This window comes from Vespula vulgaris, chromosome 1, assembly GCF_905475345.1.
Source record: "Vespula vulgaris chromosome 1, iyVesVulg1.1, whole genome shotgun sequence".
Lineage (NCBI taxonomy): Eukaryota > Metazoa > Arthropoda > Insecta > Hymenoptera > Vespidae > Vespula > Vespula vulgaris.
In genome coordinates this window covers 9371763-9393344 of record NC_066586.1, presented here as the reverse complement: position 1 = coordinate 9393344, position 21582 = coordinate 9371763, and the positions used below count along the sequence as shown (strand labels likewise).

General features: G+C 38.7%; 1 long non-coding RNA gene across 1 annotated transcript in view; it reads right to left on the bottom strand.

Annotated features, from left to right (window-relative positions):
• The window catches only part of LOC127067515 (uncharacterized), a 46389-nt gene extending 27711 nt beyond the window's left edge, over positions 1 to 18678 (bottom strand). The window contains exons 1-3 of the long non-coding RNA XR_007782642.1: positions 18172 to 18678; positions 7610 to 8269; positions 460 to 789 (exon numbers count right to left, since the gene is read on the bottom strand). This is a non-coding gene — a long non-coding RNA (uncharacterized LOC127067515). The remainder of the gene's footprint in view (positions 1 to 459; positions 790 to 7609; positions 8270 to 18171) is intronic.
• Positions 18679 to 21582: the final 2904 nt, after the last annotated feature.

Here is a 21582-nt window from a genome sequence, read left to right as displayed (position 1 = left end):
TAATTCTATTAACGTGGACCTTATAGTATTCCTTTCCGTCTTCTGGAGTTCGATATATCTCGAACGGAGGGCAGGAGACTCTTCTAATTGCTTGTTTCTTAATGTACATTTAATTCTATTAACGTGGACCTTATTGTATTCCTTTCCGCCTTCTGGAGTTCGATATATCTCGAACGGGAGGCAGGACACTCTTCTAATTGCTTGTTTCTTAATGTACATTTAATTCTATTAACGTGGACCTTATTGTATTCCTTTCCGCCTTCTGCAGTTCGATATCTCTCGAACGGGAGGCAGGACACTCTTCTAATTGCTTGTTTCTTAATGTACATTTAATTCTATTAACGAGGACTTTATCGTATTCCTTTCCGCCTTCTGGAGTTCGATATATCTCGAACGGGAGGCAGGACACTCTTCTAATTGCTTGTTTCTTAATGTACATTTAATTCTATTAACGTGGACCTTATTTTATTCCTTTCCGCCTTCTGGAGTTCGATATATCTCGAACGGGAGGCAGGACACTCTTCTAATTGCTTGTTTCTTAATGTACATTTAATTCTATTAACGTGGACCTTATAGTATTCCTTTCCGTCTTCTGGAGTTCGATATATCTCGAACGGAGGGCAGGAGACTCTTCTAATTGCTTGTTTCTTAATGTACATTTAATTCTATTAACGTGGACCTTATTGTATTCCTTTCCGCCTTCTGGAGTTCGATATATCTCGAACGGGAGGCAGGACACTCTTCTAATTGCTTGTTTCTTAATGTACATTTAATTCTATTAACGTGGACCTTATCGTATTCCTTTCCGCCTTCTAGAGTTCGATATATCTCGAACGGGAGGCAGGACACTCTTCTAATTGCTTGTTTCTTAATGTACATTTAATTCTATTAACGAGGACTTTATCGTATTCCTTTCCGCCTTCTGGAGTTCGATATATCTCGAACGGGAGGCAGGACACTCTTCTAATTGCTTGTTTCTTAATGTACATTTAATTCTATTAACGTGGACCTTATTTTATTCCTTTCCGCCTTCTGGAGTTCGATATATCTCGAACGGGAGGCAGGACACTCTTCTAATTGCTTGTTTCTTAATGTACATTTAATTCTATTAACGTGGACCTTATCGTATTCCTTTGCGCCTTCTGGAGTTCGATATATCTCGAAAGGGAGGCAGGACACTCTTCTAATTGCTTGTTTCTTAATGTACATTTAATTCTATTAACGTGGACCTTATCGTATTCCTTTCCGCCTTCTGGAGTTCGATATATCTCGAACGGGAGGCAGGACACTCTTCTAATTGCTTGTTTCTTAATGTACATTTAATTCTATTAACGTGGACCTTATCGTATTCCTTTCCGCCTTCTGGAGTTCGATATATCTCGAACGGGAGGCAGGACACTCTTCTAATTGCTTGTTTCTTAATGTACATTTAGTTCTATTAACGTGGACCTTATAGTATTCCTTTCCGTCTTCTGGAGTTCGATATATCTCGAACGGAGGGCAGGAGACTCTTCTAATTGCTTGTTTCTTAATGTACATTTAATTCTATTAACGTGGACCTTATCGTATTCCTTTGCGCCTTCTGGAGTTCGATATATCTCGAAAGGGAGGCAGGACACTCTTCTAATTGCTTGTTTCTTAATGTACATTTAATTCTATTAACGTGGACCTTATCGTATTCCTTTCCGCCTTCTGGAGTTCGATATATCTCGAACGGGAGGCAGGACACTCTTCTAATTGCTTGTTTCTTAATGTACATTTAGTTCTATTAACGTGGACCTTATCGTATTCCTTTGCGCCTTCTGGAGTTCGATATATCTCGAACGGGAGGCAGGACACTCTTCTAATTGCTTGTTTCTTAATGTACATTTAATTCTATTAACGTGGACCTTATTGTATTCCTTTCCGCCTTCTGGAGTTCGATATATCTCGAACGGGAGGCAGGACACTCTTCTAATTGCTTGTTTCTTAATGTACATTTAGTTCTATTAACGTGGACCTTATAGTATTCCTTTCCGTCTTCTGGAGTTCGATATATCTCGAACGGAGGGCAGGGGACTCTTCTAATTGCTTGTTTCTTAATGTACATTTAATTCTATTAACGTGGACCTTATTGTATTCCTTTCCGCCTTCTGGAGTTCGATATATCTCGAACGGGAGGCAGGACACTCTTCTAATTGCTTGTTTCTTAATGTACATTTAATTCTATTAACGTGGACCTTATTGTATTCCTTTCCGCCTTCTGGAGTTCGATATATCTCGAACGGGAGGCAGGACACTCTTCTAATTGCTTGTTTCTTAATGTACATTTAATTCTATTAACGTGGACCTTATTGTATTCCTTTCCGCCTTCTGGAGTTCGATATATCTCGAACGGAAGGCAGGACACTCTTCTAATTGCATGTTTCTTAATGTACATTTAATTCTATTAACGTGGACCTTATCGTATTCCTTTCCGCCTTCTAGAGTTCGATATATCTCGAACGGAAGGCAGGAGACTCTTCTAATTGCTTGTTTCTTAATGTACATTTAATTCTATTAACGTGGACCTTATAGTATTCATTTCCGTCTTCTGGAGTTCGATATATCTCGAACGGAAGGCAGGACACTCTTCTAATTGCATGTTTCTTAATGTACATTTAATTCTATTAACGTGGACCTTATCGTATTCCTTTCCGCCTTCTAGAGTTCGATATATCTCGAACGGAAGGCAGGAGACTCTTCTAATTGCTTGTTTCTTAATGTACATTTAATTCTATTAACGTGGACCTTATAGTATTCATTTCCGTCTTCTGGAGTTCGATATATCTCGAACGGAGGGCAGGAGACTCTTCTAATTGCTTGTTTCTTAATGTACATTTAATTCTATTAACGTGGACCTTATCGTATTCCTTTCCGCCTTCTGGAGTTCGATATATCTCGAACGGGAGGCAGGACACTCTTCTAATTGCTTGTTTCTTACTGTACATTTAATTCTATTAACTAGGACCTTATAGTATTCCTTTCCGTCTTCTGGAGTTCGATATATCTCGAAAGGGAGGCAGGACACTCTTCTAATTGCTTGTTTCTTAACGTACATTTAATTCTATTAACGTGGACCTTATCGTATTCCATTCCGCCTTCTAGAGTTCGATATATCTCGAACGGAAGGCAGGACACTCTTCTAATTGCATGTTTCTTAATGTACATTTAAATCTATTAACGTGGACCTTATCGTATTCCTTTCCGCCTTCTAGAGTTCGATATATCTCGAACGGAAGGCAGGAGACTCTTCTAATTGCTTGTTTCTTAATGTACATTTAATTCTATTAACGTGGACCTTATAGTATTCATTTCCGTCTTCTGGAGTTCGATATATCTCGAACGGAGGGCAGGAGACTCTTCTAATTGCTTGTTTCTTAATGTACATTTAATTCTATTAACGTGGACCTTATTGTATTCCTTTCCGCCTTCTGGAGTTCGATATATCTCGAACGGGAGGCAGGACACTCTTCTAATTGCTTGTTTCTTAATGTACATTTAATTCTATTAACGTGGACCTTATCGTATTCCTTTCCGCCTTCTGGAGTTCGATATATCTCGAACGGGAGGCAGGACACTCTTCTAATTGCTTGTTTCTTACTGTACATTTAATTCTATTAACTAGGACATTATAGTATTCCTTTCCGTCTTCTGGAGTTCGATATATCTCGAACGGGAGGCAGGACACTCTTCTAATTGCATGTTTCTTAATGTACATTTAATTCTATTAACGTGGACCTTATCGTATTCCTCTCCGCCTTCTAGAGTTCGATATATCTCGAACGGAAGGCAGGACACTCTTCTAATTGCATGTTTCTTAATGTACATTTAATTCTATTAACGTGGACCTTATCGTATTCCTTTCCGCCTTCTAGAGTTCGATATATCTCGAACGGGAGGCAGGACACTCTTCTAATTGCTTGTTTCTTAATGTACATTTAATTCTATTAACGTGGACCTTATCGTATTCCTTTCCGCCTTCTAGAGTTCGATATATCTCGAACGGAAGGCAGGACACTCTTCTAATTGCACGTTTCTTAATGTACATTTAATTCTATTAACGTGGACCTTATTGTATTCCTTTCCGCCTTCTGGAGTTCGATATATCTCGAACGGGAGGCAGGACACTCTTCTAATTGCTTGTTTCTTAATGTACGTTTAATTCTATTAACTTGGACCTTATCGTATTCCATTCCGCCTTCTAGAGTTCGATATATCTCGAACGGTAGGCAGGACACTCTTCTAATTGCACGTTTCTTAATGTACATTTAATCCTATTAACGTGGACCTTATCGTATTCCATTCCGCCTTCTAGAGTTCGATATATCTCGAACGGAAGGCAGGACACTCTTCTAATTGCACGTTTCTTAATGTACATTTAATTCTATTAACGTGGACCTTATTGTATTCCTTTCCGCCTTCTGGAGTTCGATATATCTCGAACGGGAGGCAGGACACTCTTCTAATTGCTTGTTTCTTAATGTACATTTAATTCTATTAACGTGGACCTTATTGTATTCCTTTCCGCCTTCTGGAGTTCGATATATCTCGAACGGGAGGAAGGACACTCTTTTAATTGCTTGTTTCTTAATGTACATTTAATTCTATTAACGTGGACCTTATCGTATTCCTTTCCGCCTTCTGGAGTTCGATATATCTCGAACGGAAGGCAGGACACTCTTCTAATTGCTTGTTTCTTAATGTACATTTAATTCTATTAACGTGGACCTTATCGTATTCCTTTCCGCCTTCTGGAGTTCGATATATCTCGAACGGAAGGCAGGACACTCTTCTAATTGCTTGTTTCTTAATGTACATTTAATTCTATTAACGTGGACCTTATAGTATTCCTTTCCCTCTTCTGGAGTTCGATATATCTCGAACGGAAGACAGGAGACTCTTCTAATTGCTTGTTTCTTAATGTACATTTAATTCTATTAACGTGGACCTTATTGTATTCCTTTCCGCCTTCTGGAGTTCGATATATCTCGAACGGAAGGCAGGACACTCTTCTAATTGCATGTTTCTTAATGTACATTTAATTCTATTAACGTGGACCTTATCGTATTCCTTTCCACCTTCTAGAGTTCGATATATCTCGAACGGAAGGCAGGACACTCTTCTAATTGCATGTTTCTTAATGTACACTTAATTCTATTAACGTGGACCTTATCGTATTCCATTCCGCCTTCTGGAGTTCGATATATCCCGAACGGGAGGAAGGACACTCTTCCAATTGTTTGTTTCTTAATGTACATTTAATTCTATTAACGTGGACCTTATCGTATTCCTCTCCGCCTTCTAGAGTTCGATATATCTCGAACGGGAGGCAGGACACTCTTCTAATTGCTTGTTTCTTAATGTACATTTAATTCTATTAACGTGGACCTTATCGTATTCCTTTCCGCCTTCTGGAGTTCGATATATCTCGAACGGAAGGCAGGACACTCTTCTAATTGCTTGTTTCTTAATGTACATTTAATTCTATTAACGTGGACCTTCTCGTATTCCTTACCCCCTTCTGGAGTTCGATATATCTCGAACGGAACGCAAGACACTCTTCCAATTGTTTGTTTCTTAATGGACATTTATTTCTATTAATGAGATCCTTATCGTATTCCTTTCCGCCTTCTGGAGTTCGATATATCTCAAACAGAAGGGAGGACACTCTTCTAATTTCTTGTTTCTTAATGTACATTTAATTTTATTAACATGGACCTTATCGTATTCCTTTCCGCCTTCTGGAGTTCGATACATCTCGAACGGGAGGCAGGACAATCTTCTAATTGCTTGTATCTTAATGGACATTTATTTCTATTAATGAGATCCTTATCGTATTCCTTTCCGCCTTCTGGAGTTCGATATATCTTGAAGGGAATGCAGGACACTCTTCTAATTGCTTGTTTCTTAATGGACATTTATTTCTATTAATGAGATCCTTATCGTATTCCTTTCCGCCTTCTGGAGTTCGATATATCTCGAAGGGAATGCAGGACACTCTTCTAATTGCTTGTTTCTTAATGGACATTTATTTCTATTAATGAGATCCTTATCGTATTCCTTTCCGCCTTCTGGAGTTCGATATATCTCGAAGGGAATGCAGGACACTCTTCTAATTCCTTGTTTCTTAATGTACATTCAATTCTATTAACGTGGACCTTATCGTATTCCTTACCGCCTTCTGGAGTTCGATATATCTCGAAGGGAAGGCAAGACAGTCTTCCAATTGTTTGTTTCTTAATGAACATTTAATTCTATTAACGTGGACCTTATCGTACTCCTTCCCGCCTTCTGGAGTTCGATATATCTCAAACGGAAGGCAGGACACTCTTCTAATTGTTTGTTTCTTAATGAACATTTAATTCTATTAACGTGGACTTTATCGTATTCCTTTCCGCCTTTTGGAGTTCGATATATCTCGAAGGGAAGGCAAGACACTCTTCCAATTGTTTGTTTCCTAATGAACATTTAATTCTATTAACGTGGACCTTATCGTACTCCTTCCCGCCTTCTGGAGTTCGATATATCTCGAACGGATGGCAGGACACTCTTCTAATTGCTTGTTTCTTAATGTACATTCAATTCTATTAACGTGGACTTTATCGTATTCCTTTCCGCCTTCTGGAGTTCGATATATCTCGAACGGAAGGCAGGACACTCTTCCAATTGCTTGTTTCTTAATGTACATGTAATTTTATTAACGTGGACCTTATCGTACTCCTTCCCGCCTTCTGGAGTTCGATATATCTCGAACGGATGGCAGGACACTCTTCTAATTGCTTGTTTCTTAATGTACATTCAATTCTATTAACGTGGACTTTATCGTATTCCTTTCCGCCTTTTGGAGTCCGATATATCTCGAAGGGAAGGCAAGACACTCTTCCAATTGTTTGTTTCTTAATGAACATTTAATTCTATTAACGTGGACCTTATCGTACTCCTTCCCGCCTTCTGGAGTTCGATATATCTCGAACGGATGGCAGGACACTCTTCTAATTGCTTGTTTCTTAATGTCCATTCAATTCTATTAACGTGGACTTTATCGTATTCCTTTCCGCCTTTTGGAGTTCGATATATCTCGAAGGGAAGGCAAGACACTCTTCCAATTGTTTGTTTCTTAATGAACATTTAATTCTATTAACGTGGACCTTATCGTACTCCTTCCCGCCTTCTGGAGTTCGATATATCTCAAACGGAAGGCAGGACACTCTTCTAATTGTTTGTTTCTTAATGAACATTTAATTCTATTAACGTGGACTTTATCGTATTCCTTTCCGCCTTTTGGAGTTCGATATATCTCGAAGGGAAGGCAAGACACTCTTCCAATCGTTTGCTTCTCAATGAACATTTAATTCTATTAACGTGGACCTTATCGTACTCCTTCCCGCCTTCTGGAGTTCGATATATCTCGAACGGGAGGCAGGACACTCTTCTAATTGCTAGTTTCTTAATGTACATTTAATTCTATTAACGTGGACCTTATCGTATTCCTCTCCGCCTTCTAGAGTTCGATATATCTCGAACGGAAGGCAGGACACTCTTCTAATTGCACGTTTCTTAATGTACATTTAATTCTATTAACGTGGACCTTATCGTATTCCTTTCCGCCTTCTAGAGTTCGATATATCTCGAACGGAAGGCAGGACACTCTTCTAATTGCTTGTTTCTTAATGTACATTTAATTCTATTAACGTGGACCTTATTGTATTCCTTTCCGCCTTCTGGAGTTCGATATATCTCGAACGGGAGGCAGGACACTCTTCTAATTGCTTGTTTCTTAATGTACATTTAATTCTATTAACGTGGACCTTATCGTATTCCTTTCCGCCTTCTGGAGTTCGATATATCTCGAACGGGAGGCAGGACACTCTTCTAATTGCTTGTTTCTTACTGTACATTTAATTCTATTAACTAGGACATTATAGTATTCCTTTCCGTCTTCTGGAGTTCGATATATCTCGAACGGGAGGCAGGACACTCTTCTAATTGCATGTTTCTTAATGTACATTTAATTCTATTAACGTGGACCTTATCGTATTCCTCTCCGCCTTCTAGAGTTCGATATATCTCGAACGGAAGGCAGGACACTCTTCTAATTGCATGTTTCTTAATGTACATTTAATTCTATTAACGTGGACCTTATCGTATTCCTTTCCGCCTTCTAGAGTTCGATATATCTCGAACGGGAGGCAGGACACTCTTCTAATTGCTTGTTTCTTAATGTACATTTAATTCTATTAACGTGGACCTTATCGTATTCCTTTCCGCCTTCTAGAGTTCGATATATCTCGAACGGAAGGCAGGACACTCTTCTAATTGCACGTTTCTTAATGTACATTTAATTCTATTAACGTGGACCTTATTGTATTCCTTTCCGCCTTCTGGAGTTCGATATATCTCGAACGGGAGGCAGGACACTCTTCTAATTGCTTGTTTCTTAATGTACGTTTAATTCTATTAACGTGGACCTTATCGTATTCCATTCCGCCTTCTAGAGTTCGATATATCTCGAACGGTAGGCAGGACACTCTTCTAATTGCACGTTTCTTAATGTACATTTAATCCTATTAACGTGGACCTTATCGTATTCCATTCCGCCTTCTAGAGTTCGATATATCTCGAACGGAAGGCAGGACACTCTTCTAATTGCACGTTTCTTAATGTACATTTAATTCTATTAACGTGGACCTTATTGTATTCCTTTCCGCCTTCTGGAGTTCGATATATCTCGAACGGGAGGCAGGACACTCTTCTAATTGCTTGTTTCTTAATGTACATTTAATTCTATTAACGTGGACCTTATTGTATTCCTTTCCGCCTTCTGGAGTTCGATATATCTCGAACGGGAGGAAGGACACTCTTTTAATTGCTTGTTTCTTAATGTACATTTAATTCTATTAACGTGGACCTTATCGTATTCCTTTCCGCCTTCTGGAGTTCGATATATCTCGAACGGAAGGCAGGACACTCTTCTAATTGCTTGTTTCTTAATGTACATTTAATTCTATTAACGTGGACCTTATCGTATTCCTTTCCGCCTTCTGGAGTTCGATATATCTCGAACGGAAGGCAGGACACTCTTCTAATTGCATGTTTCTTAATGTACATTTAATTCTATTAACGTGGACCTTATCGTATTCCTTTCCACCTTCTAGAGTTCGATATATCTCGAACGGAAGGCAGGACACTCTTCTAATTGCATGTTTCTTAATGTACACTTAATTCTATTAACGTGGACCTTATCGTATTCCATTCCGCCTTCTGGAGTTCGATATATCCCGAACGGGAGGAAGGACACTCTTCCAATTGTTTGTTTCTTAATGTACATTTAATTCTATTAACGTGGACCTTATCGTATTCCTCTCCGCCTTCTAGAGTTCGATATATCTCGAACGGGAGGCAGGACACTCTTCTAATTGCTTGTTTCTTAATGTACATTTAATTCTATTAACGTGGACCTTATCGTATTCCTTTCCGCCTTCTGGAGTTCGATATATCTCGAACGGAAGGCAGGACACTCTTCTAATTGCTTGTTTCTTAATGTACATTTAATTCTATTAACGTGGACCTTCTCGTATTCCTTACCCCCTTCTGGAGTTCGATATATCTCGAACGGAACGCAAGACACTCTTCCAATTGTTTGTTTCTTAATGGACATTTATTTCTATTAATGAGATCCTTATCGTATTCCTTTCCGCCTTCTGGAGTTCGATATATCTCGAAGGGAATGCAGGACACTCTTCTAATTCCTTGTTTCTTAATGTACATTCAATTCTATTAACGTGGACCTTATCGTATTCCTTTCCGCCTTTTGGAGTTCGATATATCTCGAACGGAAGGCAGGACACTCTTCTAATTGCTTGTTTCTTAATGTACATTTAATTCTATTAACGTGGACCTTATCGTATTCCTCTCCGCCTTCTAGAGTTCGATACATCTCGAACGGGAGGCAGGACACTCTTCTAATTGCTTGTATCTTAATGGACATTTATTTCTATTAATGAGATCCTTATCGTATTCCTTTCCGCCTTCTGGAGTTCGATATATCTTGAAGGGAATGCAGGACACTCTTCTAATTGCTTGTTTCTTAATGGACATTTATTTCTATTAATGAGATCCTTATCGTATTCCTTTCCGCCTTCTGGAGTTCGATATATCTCGAAGGGAATGCAGGACACTCTTCTAATTGCTTGTTTCTTAATGGACATTTATTTCTATTAATGAGATCCTTATCGTATTCCTTTCCGCCTTCTGGAGTTCGATATATCTCGAAGGGAATGCAGGACACTCTTCTAATTCCTTGTTTCTTAATGTACATTCAATTCTATTAACGTGGACCTTATCGTATTCCTTACCGCCTTCTGGAGTTCGATATATCTCGAAGGGAAGGCAAGACAGTCTTCCAATTGTTTGTTTCTTAATGAACATTTAATTCTATTAACGTGGACCTTATCGTACTCCTTCCCGCCTTCTGGAGTTCGATATATCTCAAACGGAAGGCAGGACACTCTTCTAATTGTTTGTTTCTTAATGAACATTTAATTCTATTAACGTGGACTTTATCGTATTCCTTTCCGCCTTTTGGAGTTCGATATATCTCGAAGGGAAGGCAAGACACTCTTCCAATTGTTTGTTTCCTAATGAACATTTAATTCTATTAACGTGGACCTTATCGTACTCCTTCCCGCCTTCTGGAGTTCGATATATCTCGAACGGATGGCAGGACACTCTTCTAATTGCTTGTTTCTTAATGTACATTCAATTCTATTAACGTGGACTTTATCGTATTCCTTTCCGCCTTCTGGAGTTCGATATATCTCGAACGGAAGGCAGGACACTCTTCCAATTGCTTGTTTCTTAATGTACATGTAATTTTATTAACGTGGACCTTATCGTACTCCTTCCCGCCTTCTGGAGTTCGATATATCTCGAACGGATGGCAGGACACTCTTCTAATTGCTTGTTTCTTAATGTACATTCAATTCTATTAACGTGGACTTTATCGTATTCCTTTCCGCCTTTTGGAGTCCGATATATCTCGAAGGGAAGGCAAGACACTCTTCCAATTGTTTGTTTCTTAATGAACATTTAATTCTATTAACGTGGACCTTATCGTACTCCTTCCCGCCTTCTGGAGTTCGATATATCTCGAACGGATGGCAGGACACTCTTCTAATTGCTTGTTTCTTAATGTCCATTCAATTCTATTAACGTGGACTTTATCGTATTCCTTTCCGCCTTTTGGAGTTCGATATATCTCGAAGGGAAGGCAAGACACTCTTCCAATTGTTTGTTTCTTAATGAACATTTAATTCTATTAACGTGGACCTTATCGTACTCCTTCCCGCCTTCTGGAGTTCGATATATCTCAAACGGAAGGCAGGACACTCTTCTAATTGTTTGTTTCTTAATGAACATTTAATTCTATTAACGTGGACTTTATCGTATTCCTTTCCGCCTTTTGGAGTTCGATATATCTCGAAGGGAAGGCAAGACACTCTTCCAATCGTTTGCTTCTCAATGAACATTTAATTCTATTAACGTGGACCTTATCGTACTCCTTCCCGCCTTCTGGAGTTCGATATATCTCGAACGGATGGCAGGACACTCTTCTAATTGCTTGTTTCTTAATGTACATTCAATTCTATTAACGTGGACTTTATCGTATTTCTTACCCCCTTCTGGAATTCGATATATCTCGAAAGGACGGCAGGACAATCTTCTAATTGCTTGTTTCTTAATAGACATTTATTTCTATTAATGAGATCCTTATCGTATTCCTTTCCGCCTTCTGGAGTTCGATATATCTCGAAGGAAAGGCAGGACACTCTTCTAATTGCTTGTTTCTTAATGTACAATTAATTCTATTAACGTGGACCTTATCGTATTCCTTTCCGCCTTCTGGAGTTCGATATATCTCGAACGGAACGCAAGACACTCTTCCAATTGTTTGTTTCTTAATGGACATTTATTTCTATTAATCAGATCCTTATCGTATTCCTTTCCGCCTTCTGGAGTTCGATATATCTCGAACGGAAGGCAAGACACTCTTCCAATTGTTTGTTTCTTAATGTACATTTAATTCTATTAACGTGGACCATATCGTATTCTTTTCCGCCTTCTGGAGTTCGATATATCTCGAACGGAAAGCAAGACACTCTTCCAATTGTATGTTTCTTAATGTACGTTTATTTCTATTTACGTGGACCTTATCGTATTCCTTTCCGCCTTCTGGAGTTCGATATATCTCGAACGGAACGCAAGACACTCTTCCAATTGTTTGTTTCTTAATGGACATTTATTTCTATTAATGAGATCCTTATCGTATTCCTTTCCGCCTTCTGGAGTTCGATATATCTCGAAGGGAAGGCAGGACACTCTTCTAATTGCTTGTTTCTTAATGTACAATTAATTCTATTAACGTGGACCTTATCGTATTCCTTTCCGCCTTCTGGAGTTCGATATATCTCGAACGGAAGGCAGGACACTCTTCTAATTGCTTGTTTCTTAATGGACATTTATTTCTATTAATGAGGACCTTATCGAATTCCTTTCCGCCTTCTGGAGTTCGATATATCTCGAACGGTAGGCAAGACACTCTTCCAATTGTTTGTTTCTTAATGGACATTTATTTCTATTAATCAGATCCTTATCGTATTCCTTTCCGCCTTCTGGAGTTCGATATATATCGTAGGGAAGGCAGGACACTCTTCTAATTGCTTGTTTCTTAATGTACATTCAATTCTATTAACGTGGACCTTATCGTACTCCTTCCCGCCTTCTGGAGTTCGATATATCTCGAACGGAAGGCAAGACACTCTTCCAATTGCTTGTTTCTTAATGTACATGTAATTTTATTAAAGTGGACCTTATCGTACTCCTTCCCGCCTTCTGGAGTTCGATATATCTCGAACGGATGGCAGGACACTCTTCTAATTGCTTGTTTCTTAATGTACATTCAATTCTATTAACGTGGACTTTATCGTATTTCTTACCCCCTTCTGGAGTTCGATATATCTCGAAGGGACGGCAGGACAATCTTCTAATTGCTTGTTTCTTAATGGACATTTCTTTCTATTAATGAGATCCTTATCGTATTCCTTTCCGCCTTCAGGAGTTCGATATATCTCGTACGGAAGGCAAGACACTCTTCCAATTGTTTGTTTCTTAATGTACATTTAATTCTATTAACGTGGACCATATCGTATTCTTTTCCGCCTTCTGGAGTTCGATATATCTCGAACGGAACGCAAGACACTCTTCCAATTGTTTGTTTCTTAACGGACATTTATTTCTATTAATGAGATCCTTATCGTATTCCTTTCCGCCTTCTGGAGTTCGATATATCTCGAAGGGAGGGCAGGACAATCTTCTAATTGCTTGTTTCTTAATGGACATTTATTTCTAATAATGATATCCTTATCGTATTCCTTTCCGCCTTCTGGAGTTCGATATATCTCGAACGGACGGCAAGACACTCTTCCAATTGTTTGTTTCTTAATCTACATTTAATTCTATTAACGTGGACCATATCGTATTCTTTTCCGCCTTCTGGAGTTCGATATATCTCGAACGGAAAGCAAGACACTCTTCCAATTGTATGTTTCTTAATGTACATTCAATTCTATTAACGTGGACCTTATCGTACTCCTTCCCGCCTTCTGGAGTTCGATATATCTCGAACGGAAGGCAAGACACTCTTCCAATTGCTTGTTTCTTAATGTACATGTAATTTTATTAAAGTGGACCTTATCGTACTCCTTCCCGCCTTCTGGAGTTCGATATATCTCGAAGGGAAGGCAGGACAATCTTCTAATTGCTTGTTTCTTAATGGACATTTATTTCTATTAATGAGATCCTTATCGTATTCCTTTCCGCCTTCTGGAGTTCGATATATCTCGAAGGGAAGGCAGGACAATCTTCTAATTGCTTGTTTCTTAATGGACATTTATTTCTATTAATGAGATCCTTATCGTATTCCTTTCCGCCTTCTGGAGTTCGATATATCTCGAAGGGAAGGCAGGACACTCTTCTAATTGCTTGCTTCTTAATGTACAATTAATTCTATTAACGTGGACTTTATCGTATTCCTTTCCGCCTTCTGGAGTTCGATATATCTCGAAGGGAGGGCAGGACAATCTTCTAATTGCTTGTTTCTTAATGGACATTTATTTCTATTAATGAGATCCTTATCGTATTCCTTTCCGCCTTCTGGAGTTCGATATATCTCGAAGGGAAGGCAGGACAATCTTCTAATTGCTTGTTTCTTAATGGACATTTATTTCTATTAATGAGATCCTTATCGTATTCCTTTCCGCCTTCTGGAGTTCGATATATCTCGAAGGGAAGGCAGGACACTCTTCTAATTGCTTGTTTCTTAATGTTCATTCAATTCTATTAACGTGGACCTTATCGTATTCCTTTCCGCCTTCTGGAGTTCGATATATCTCGAACGGAAGGCAGGACACTCTTCCAATTGTTTGTTTCTTAATGTACATTTAATTCTATTAATGAGGACCTTATCGTATTCCTTTCCGCCTTCTGGAGTTCGATATATCTCGAACGGAACGCAAGACACTCTTCCAATTGTATGTTTCTTAATGTACGTTTATTTCTATTAACGTGGACCTTATCGTATTCCTTTCCGCCTTCTGGAGTTCGATATATCTCGAACGGAAGGCAAGACACTCTTCCAATTGTTTGTTTCTTAATGGACATTTATTTCTATAAAATAAGATCCTTATCGTATTCCTTTCCGCCTTCTGGAGTTCGATATATCTCGAAGGGAAGGCAGGACAATCTTCTAATTGCTTGTTTCTTAATGGACATTTATTTCTATTAATGAGATCCTTATCGTATTCCTTTCCGCCTTCTGGAGTTCGATATATCTCGAAGGGAAGGCAGGACACTCTTCCAATTGTTTGTTTCTTAATGGACATTTATTTCTATTAATGAGATCCTTATCGTATTCCTTTCCGCCTTCTGGAGTTCGATATATCTCGAAGGGAAGGCAGGACACTCTTCTAATTGCTTGTTTCTTAATGTACATTCAATTCTATTAACGTGGACCTTATCGTATTCCTTACCGCCTTCTGGAGTTCGATATATCTCGAACGGAACGCAAGACACTCTTCCAATTGTTTGTTTCTTAATGGACATTTATTTCTATTAATGAGATCCTTATCGTATTCCTTTCCGCCTTCTGGAGTTCGATATATCTCGAAGGGAAGGCAGAACACTCTTCTAATTGCTTGTTTCTTAATGTACATTCAATTCTATTAACGTGGACCTTATCGTATTCCTTACCGCCTTCTGGTGTTCGATATATCTCGAACGGAACGCAAGACACTCTTCCAATTGTTTGTTTCTTAATGGACATTTATTTCTATAAAATGAGATCCTTATCGTATTCCTTTCCGCCTTCTGGAGTTCGATATATATCGAACGGAAGGCAAGACACTCTTCCAATTGTTTGTTTCTTAATGTACATTTAATTCTATTAATGAGGACCTTATCGTATTCCTTTCCGCCTTCTGGAGTTCGATATATCTCGAACGGAAGGCAAGACACTCTTCCAATTGTTTGTTTCTTAATGGACATTTATTTCTATTAATGAGATCTTTATCGTATTCCTTTCCGCCTTCTGGAGTTCGATATATCTCGAAGGGAGGGCAGGACACTCTTCTAATTGCTTGTTTCTTAATGTACATTTAATTCTATTAACGTGGACCTTATCGTATTCCTTTCCGCCTTCTGGAGTTCGATATATCTCGAACGGTAGGCAAGACACTCTTCTAATTGCTTGTTTCTTAATGGACATTTATTTCTATTAATGAGATCCTTATCGTATTCCTTTCCGCCTTCTGGAGTTCGATATATCTCGTAGGGAAGGCAGGACACTCTTCTAATTGCTTGTTTCTGAATGTACATTCAATTCTATTAACGTGGACCCTATCGTATTCCTTTCCGCCTTCTGGAGTTCGATATATCTCGAAGGGAGGGCAGGACAATCTTCTAATTGCTTGTTTCTTAATGGACATTTATTTCTATTAATGAGATCCTTATCGTATTCCTTTCCGCCTTCTGGAGTTCGATATATCTCGTAGGGAAGGCAGGACACTCTTCTAATTGCTTGTTTCTGAATGTACATTCAATTCTATTAACGTGGACCTTATCGTATTCCTTTCCGCCTTCTGGAGTTCGATATATCTCGAACGGAAGGCAGGACACTCTTCCAATTGTTTGTTTCTTAATGTACATTTAATTCTATTAATGAGGACCTTATCGTATTCCTTTCCGCCTTCTGGAGTTCGATATATCTCGAACGGAAGGCAAGACACTCTTCCAATTGTTTGTTTCTTAATGTACATTTAATTCTATTAATGAGGACCTTATCGTATTCCTTTCCGCCTTCTGGAGTTCGATATATCTCGAACGGAAGGCAAGACACTCTTCCAATTGTTTGTTTCTTAATGGACATTTATTTCTATTAATGAGATCTTTATCGTATTCCTTTCCGCCTTCTGGAGTTCGATATATCTCGAAGGGAGGGCAGGACACTCTTCTAATTGCTTGTTTCTTAATGTACATTTAATTCTATTAACGTGGACCTTATCGTATTCCTTTCCGCCTTCTGGAGTTCGATATATCTCGAACGGTAGGCAGGACACTCTTCCAATTGTTTGTTTCTTAATGTACATTTAATTCTATTAATGAGGACCTTATCGTATTCCTTTCCGCCTTCTGGAGTTCGATATATCTCGAACGGAAGGCAGGACACTCTTCCAATTGTTTGTTTCTTAATGTACATTTAATTCTATTAATGAGGACCTTATCGTATTCCTTTCCGCCTTCTGGAGTTCGATATATCTCGAACGGAACGCAAGACACTCTTCCAATTCTTTGTTTCTTAATGTACGTTTATTTCTATTTACGTGGACCTTATCGTATTCCTTTCCGCCTTCTGGAGTTCGATATATCTCGAAGGGAACGCAGGACACTCTTCTAATTGCTTGTTTCTTAATGTACATTCAATTCTATTAACGTGGACCTTATCGTATTCCTTACCGCCTTCTGGAGTTCGATATATCTCGAACGGAACGCAAGACACTCTTCCAATTGTATGTTTCTTAAAGTACGTTTATTTCTATTTACGTGGACCTTATCGTATTCCTTTCCGCCTTCTGGAGTTCGATATATCTCGAAGGGAATGCAGGACACTCTTCTAATTGCTTGTTTCTTAATGTACATTTAATTCTATTAACGTGGACCTTATCGTATTCCTTTCCGCCTTCTGGAGTTCGATATATCTCGAACGGTAGGCAAGACACTCTTCTAATTGCTTGTTTCTTAATGGACATTTATTTCTATTAATGAGATCCTTATCGTATTCCTTTCCGCCTTCTGGAGTTCGATATATCTCGAAGGGAAGGCAGGACACTCTTCTAATTGCTTGTTTCTTAACGTACACTCAATTCTATTAACGTGGACCTTATCGTATTCCTTTCCGCCTTCTGGAGTTCGATATATCTCGAACGGAAGGCACGACACTCTTCCAATTGTTTGTTTCTTAATGTACATTTAATTCTATTAATGAGGACCTTATCGTATTCCTTTCCGCCTTCTGGAGTTCGATATATCTCGAACGGAAGGCAAGACACTCTTCCAATTGTTTGTTTCTTAATGTACATTTAATTCTATTAATGAGGACCTTATCGTATTCCTTTCCGCCTTCTGGAGTTCGATATATCTCGAACGGAAGGCAAGACACTCTTCCAATTGTTTGTTTCTTAATGGACATTTATTTCTATTAATGAGATCTTTATCGTATTCCTTTCCGCCTTCTGGAGTTCGATATATCTCGAAGGGAATGCAGGACACTCTTCTAATTGCTTGTTTCTTAATGTACATTTAATTCTATTAACGTGGACCTTATCGTATTCCTTCCCGCCTTCTGGAGTTCGATATATCTCGAAGGGAATGCAGGACACTCTTCTAATTGCTTGTTTCTTAATGTACATTTAATTCTATTAACGTGGACCTTACAGTATTCCTTTCCGCCTTCCGGAGTTCGATATATCTCGAACGGGAGGCAGGACACTCTTCTAATTGCTTGTTTCTTAATGTACTTGTAATTCTATGAACGTGGACCTTATCGTATTCCTTTCCGCCTTCTAGAGTTCGATATATCTCGAACGGGAGGCAGGACACTCTTCTAATTGCTTGTTTCTTAATGTACATTTAATTCTATTAACTAGGACCTTATAGTATTCCTTTCCGTCTTCTGGAGTTCGATATATCTCGAACGGGAGGCAGGACACTCTTCTAATTGCTTGTTTCTTAATGTACATTTAATTCTATTAACGTGGACCTTATTGTATTCCTTTCCGTCTTCTGGAGTTCGATATATCTCGAACGGAAAGCAGGAGACTCTTCTAATTGCTTGTTTCTTAATGTACATTTAATTCTATTAACGTGGACCTTATTGTATTCCTTTCCGCCTTCTGGAGTTCGATATATCTCGAACGGGAGGCAGGACACTCTTCTAATTGCTTGTTTCTTAATGTACATTTAATTCTATTAACGTGGACCTTATCGTATTCCTTTCCGCCTTTTGGAGTTCGATATATCTCGAACGGAAGGCAGGACACTCTTCTAATTGCTTGTTTCTTAATGTTCATTTAATTCTATTAACGTCGACATTATAGTATTCCTTTCCGTCTTCTGGAGTTCGATATATCTCGAACGGAAAGCAGGAGACTCTTCTAATTGCTTGTTTCTTAATGTACATTTAATTCTATTAACGTGGACCTTATTGTATTCCTTTCCGCCTTCTAGAGTTCGATATATCTCGAACGGGAGGCAGGACACTCTTCTAATTGCTTGTTTCTTAATGTTCATTTAATTCTATTAACGTCGACATTATAGTATTCCTTTCCGTCTTCTGGAGTTCGATATATCTCGAACGGAAAGCAGGAGACTCTTCTAATGGCTTGTTTCTTAATGTACATTTAATTCTATTAACGTGGACCTTATCGTATTCCTTTCCGCCTTCTGGAGTTCGATATATCTCGAACGGGAGGCAGGACACTCTTCTAATTGCTTGTTTCTTAATGTACATTTAATTCTATTAACGTGGACCTTATTGTATTCCTTTCCGCCTTCCGGAGTTCGATATATCTCGAACGGGAGGCAGGAGACTCTTCTAATTGCTTGTTTCTTAATGTACATTTAATTCTATTAACTAGGACCTTATAGTATTCCTTTCCGTCTTCTGGAGTTCGATATATCTCGAAGGGAATGCAGGACACTCTTCCAATTGTTTGTTTCTTAATGGACATTTATTTCTATTAATGAGATCCTTATCGTATTCCTTTCCGCCTTCTGGAGTTCGATATATCTCGAAGGGAATGCAGGACACTCTTCTAATTGCTTGTTTCTTAATGGACATTTATTTCTATTAATGAGATCCTTATCGTATTCCTTTCCGCCTTTTGGAGTTCGATATATCTCGAAGGGAAGGCAAGACACTCTTCCAATTGTTTGTTTCTTAATGTGCATTCAATTCTATTAACGTGGACCTTATCGTATTCCTTACCGCCTTCTGGAGTTCGATATATCTCGAACGGAACGCAAGACACTCTTCTAATTGCTTGTTTCTTAATGTACATTCAATTCTATTAACGTGGACCTTATCGTATTCCTTTCCGCCTTCTGGAGTTCGATATATCTCGAACGGAAGGCAAGACACTCTTCCAATTGTTTGTTTCTTAATGGACATTTATTTCTATTAATGAGATCCTTATCGTATTCCTTTCCGCCTTCTGGAGTTCGATATATCTCGAAGGGAATGCAGGACACTCTTCTAATTGCTTGTTTCTTAATGGACATTTATTCCTATTAATGAGATCCTTATCGAATTCCTTTCCGCCTTCTGGAGTTCGATATATCTCGAAGGGAATGCAGGACACTCTTCTAATTGCTTGTTTCTTAACGTACATTCAATTCTATTAACGTGGACTTTATCGTATTCCTTTCCGCCTTTTGGAGTTCGATATATCTCGAAGGGAAGGCAAGACACTCTTCCAATTGTTTGTTTCTTAATGTGCATTCAATTCTATTAACGTGGACCTTATCGTATTCCTTACCGCCTTCTGGAGTTCGATATATCTCGAACGGAACGCAAGACACTCTTCCAATTGTTTGTTTCTTAATGTACATTTAAATCTATTAACGTGGACCTTATCGTATTCCTTTCCGCCTTCTGGAGTTCGATATATCTCGAACGGATGGCAGGACACTCTTCTAATTGCTTGTTTCTTAATGTGCATTCAATTCTATTAACGTGGACCTTATCGTATTCCTTACCGCCTTCTGGAGTTCGATATATCTCGAACGGAACGCAAGACAATCTTCCAATTGTTTGTTTCTTAATGTACGTTTATTTCTATTTACGTGGACCTTATCGTATTCCTTTCCGCCTTCTGGAGTTCGATATATCTCGAAGGGAAGGCAGGACACTCTTCTAATTGCTTGTTTCTTAATGGACATTTATTTCTATTAATGAGATCCTTATCGTATTCCTTTCCGCCTTCTGGAGTTCGACATATCTCGAACGGGAGGCAGGACACTCTTCTAATTGCTTGTTTCTTAATGTACATTCAATTCTATTAACGTGGACCTTATCGTACTCCTTCCCGCCTTCTGGAGTTCGATATATCTCGAACGGAAGGCAAGACACTCTTCCAATTGCTTGTTTCTTAATGTACATTCAATTCTATTAACGTGGACCTTATCGTATTCCTTTCCGCCTTCTGGAGTTCGATATATCTCGAACGGATGGCAGGACACTCTTCTAATTGCTTGTTTCTTAATGTGCATTCAATTCTATTAACGTGGACCTTATCGTATTCCTTACCGCCTTCTGGAGTTCGATATATCTCGAACGGAACGCAAGACACTCTTCCAATTGTTTGTTTCTTAATGTACGTTTATTTCTATTTACGTGGACCTTATCGTATTCCTTTCCGCTTTCTAGAGTTCGATATATCTCGAACGGGAGGCAGGACACTCTTCTAATTGCTTGTTTCTTAATGTACATTCAATTCTATTAACGTGGACTTTATCGTATTTCTTACCCCCTTCTGGAGTTCGATATATCTCGAACGGAAAGCAAGACACTCTTCCAATTGTATGTTTCTTAATGTACATTCAATTCTATTAACGTGGACCTTATCGTACTCCTTCCCGCCTTCTGGAGTTCGATATATCTCGAAGGGACGGCAGGACAATCTTCTAATTGCTTGTTTCTTAATGGACATTTATTTCTATTAATGAGATCCTTATCGTATTCCTTTCCGCCTTCTGGAGTTCGATATATCTCGAAGGGAAGGCAGGACACTCTTCTAATTGCTTGTTTCTTAACGGACATTTATTTCTATTAATGAGATCCTTATCGTATTCCTTTCCGCCTTCTGGAGTTCGATATATCTCGAAGGGAGGGCAGGACAATCTTCTAATTGCTTGTTTCTTAATGGACATTTATTTCTAATAATGATATCC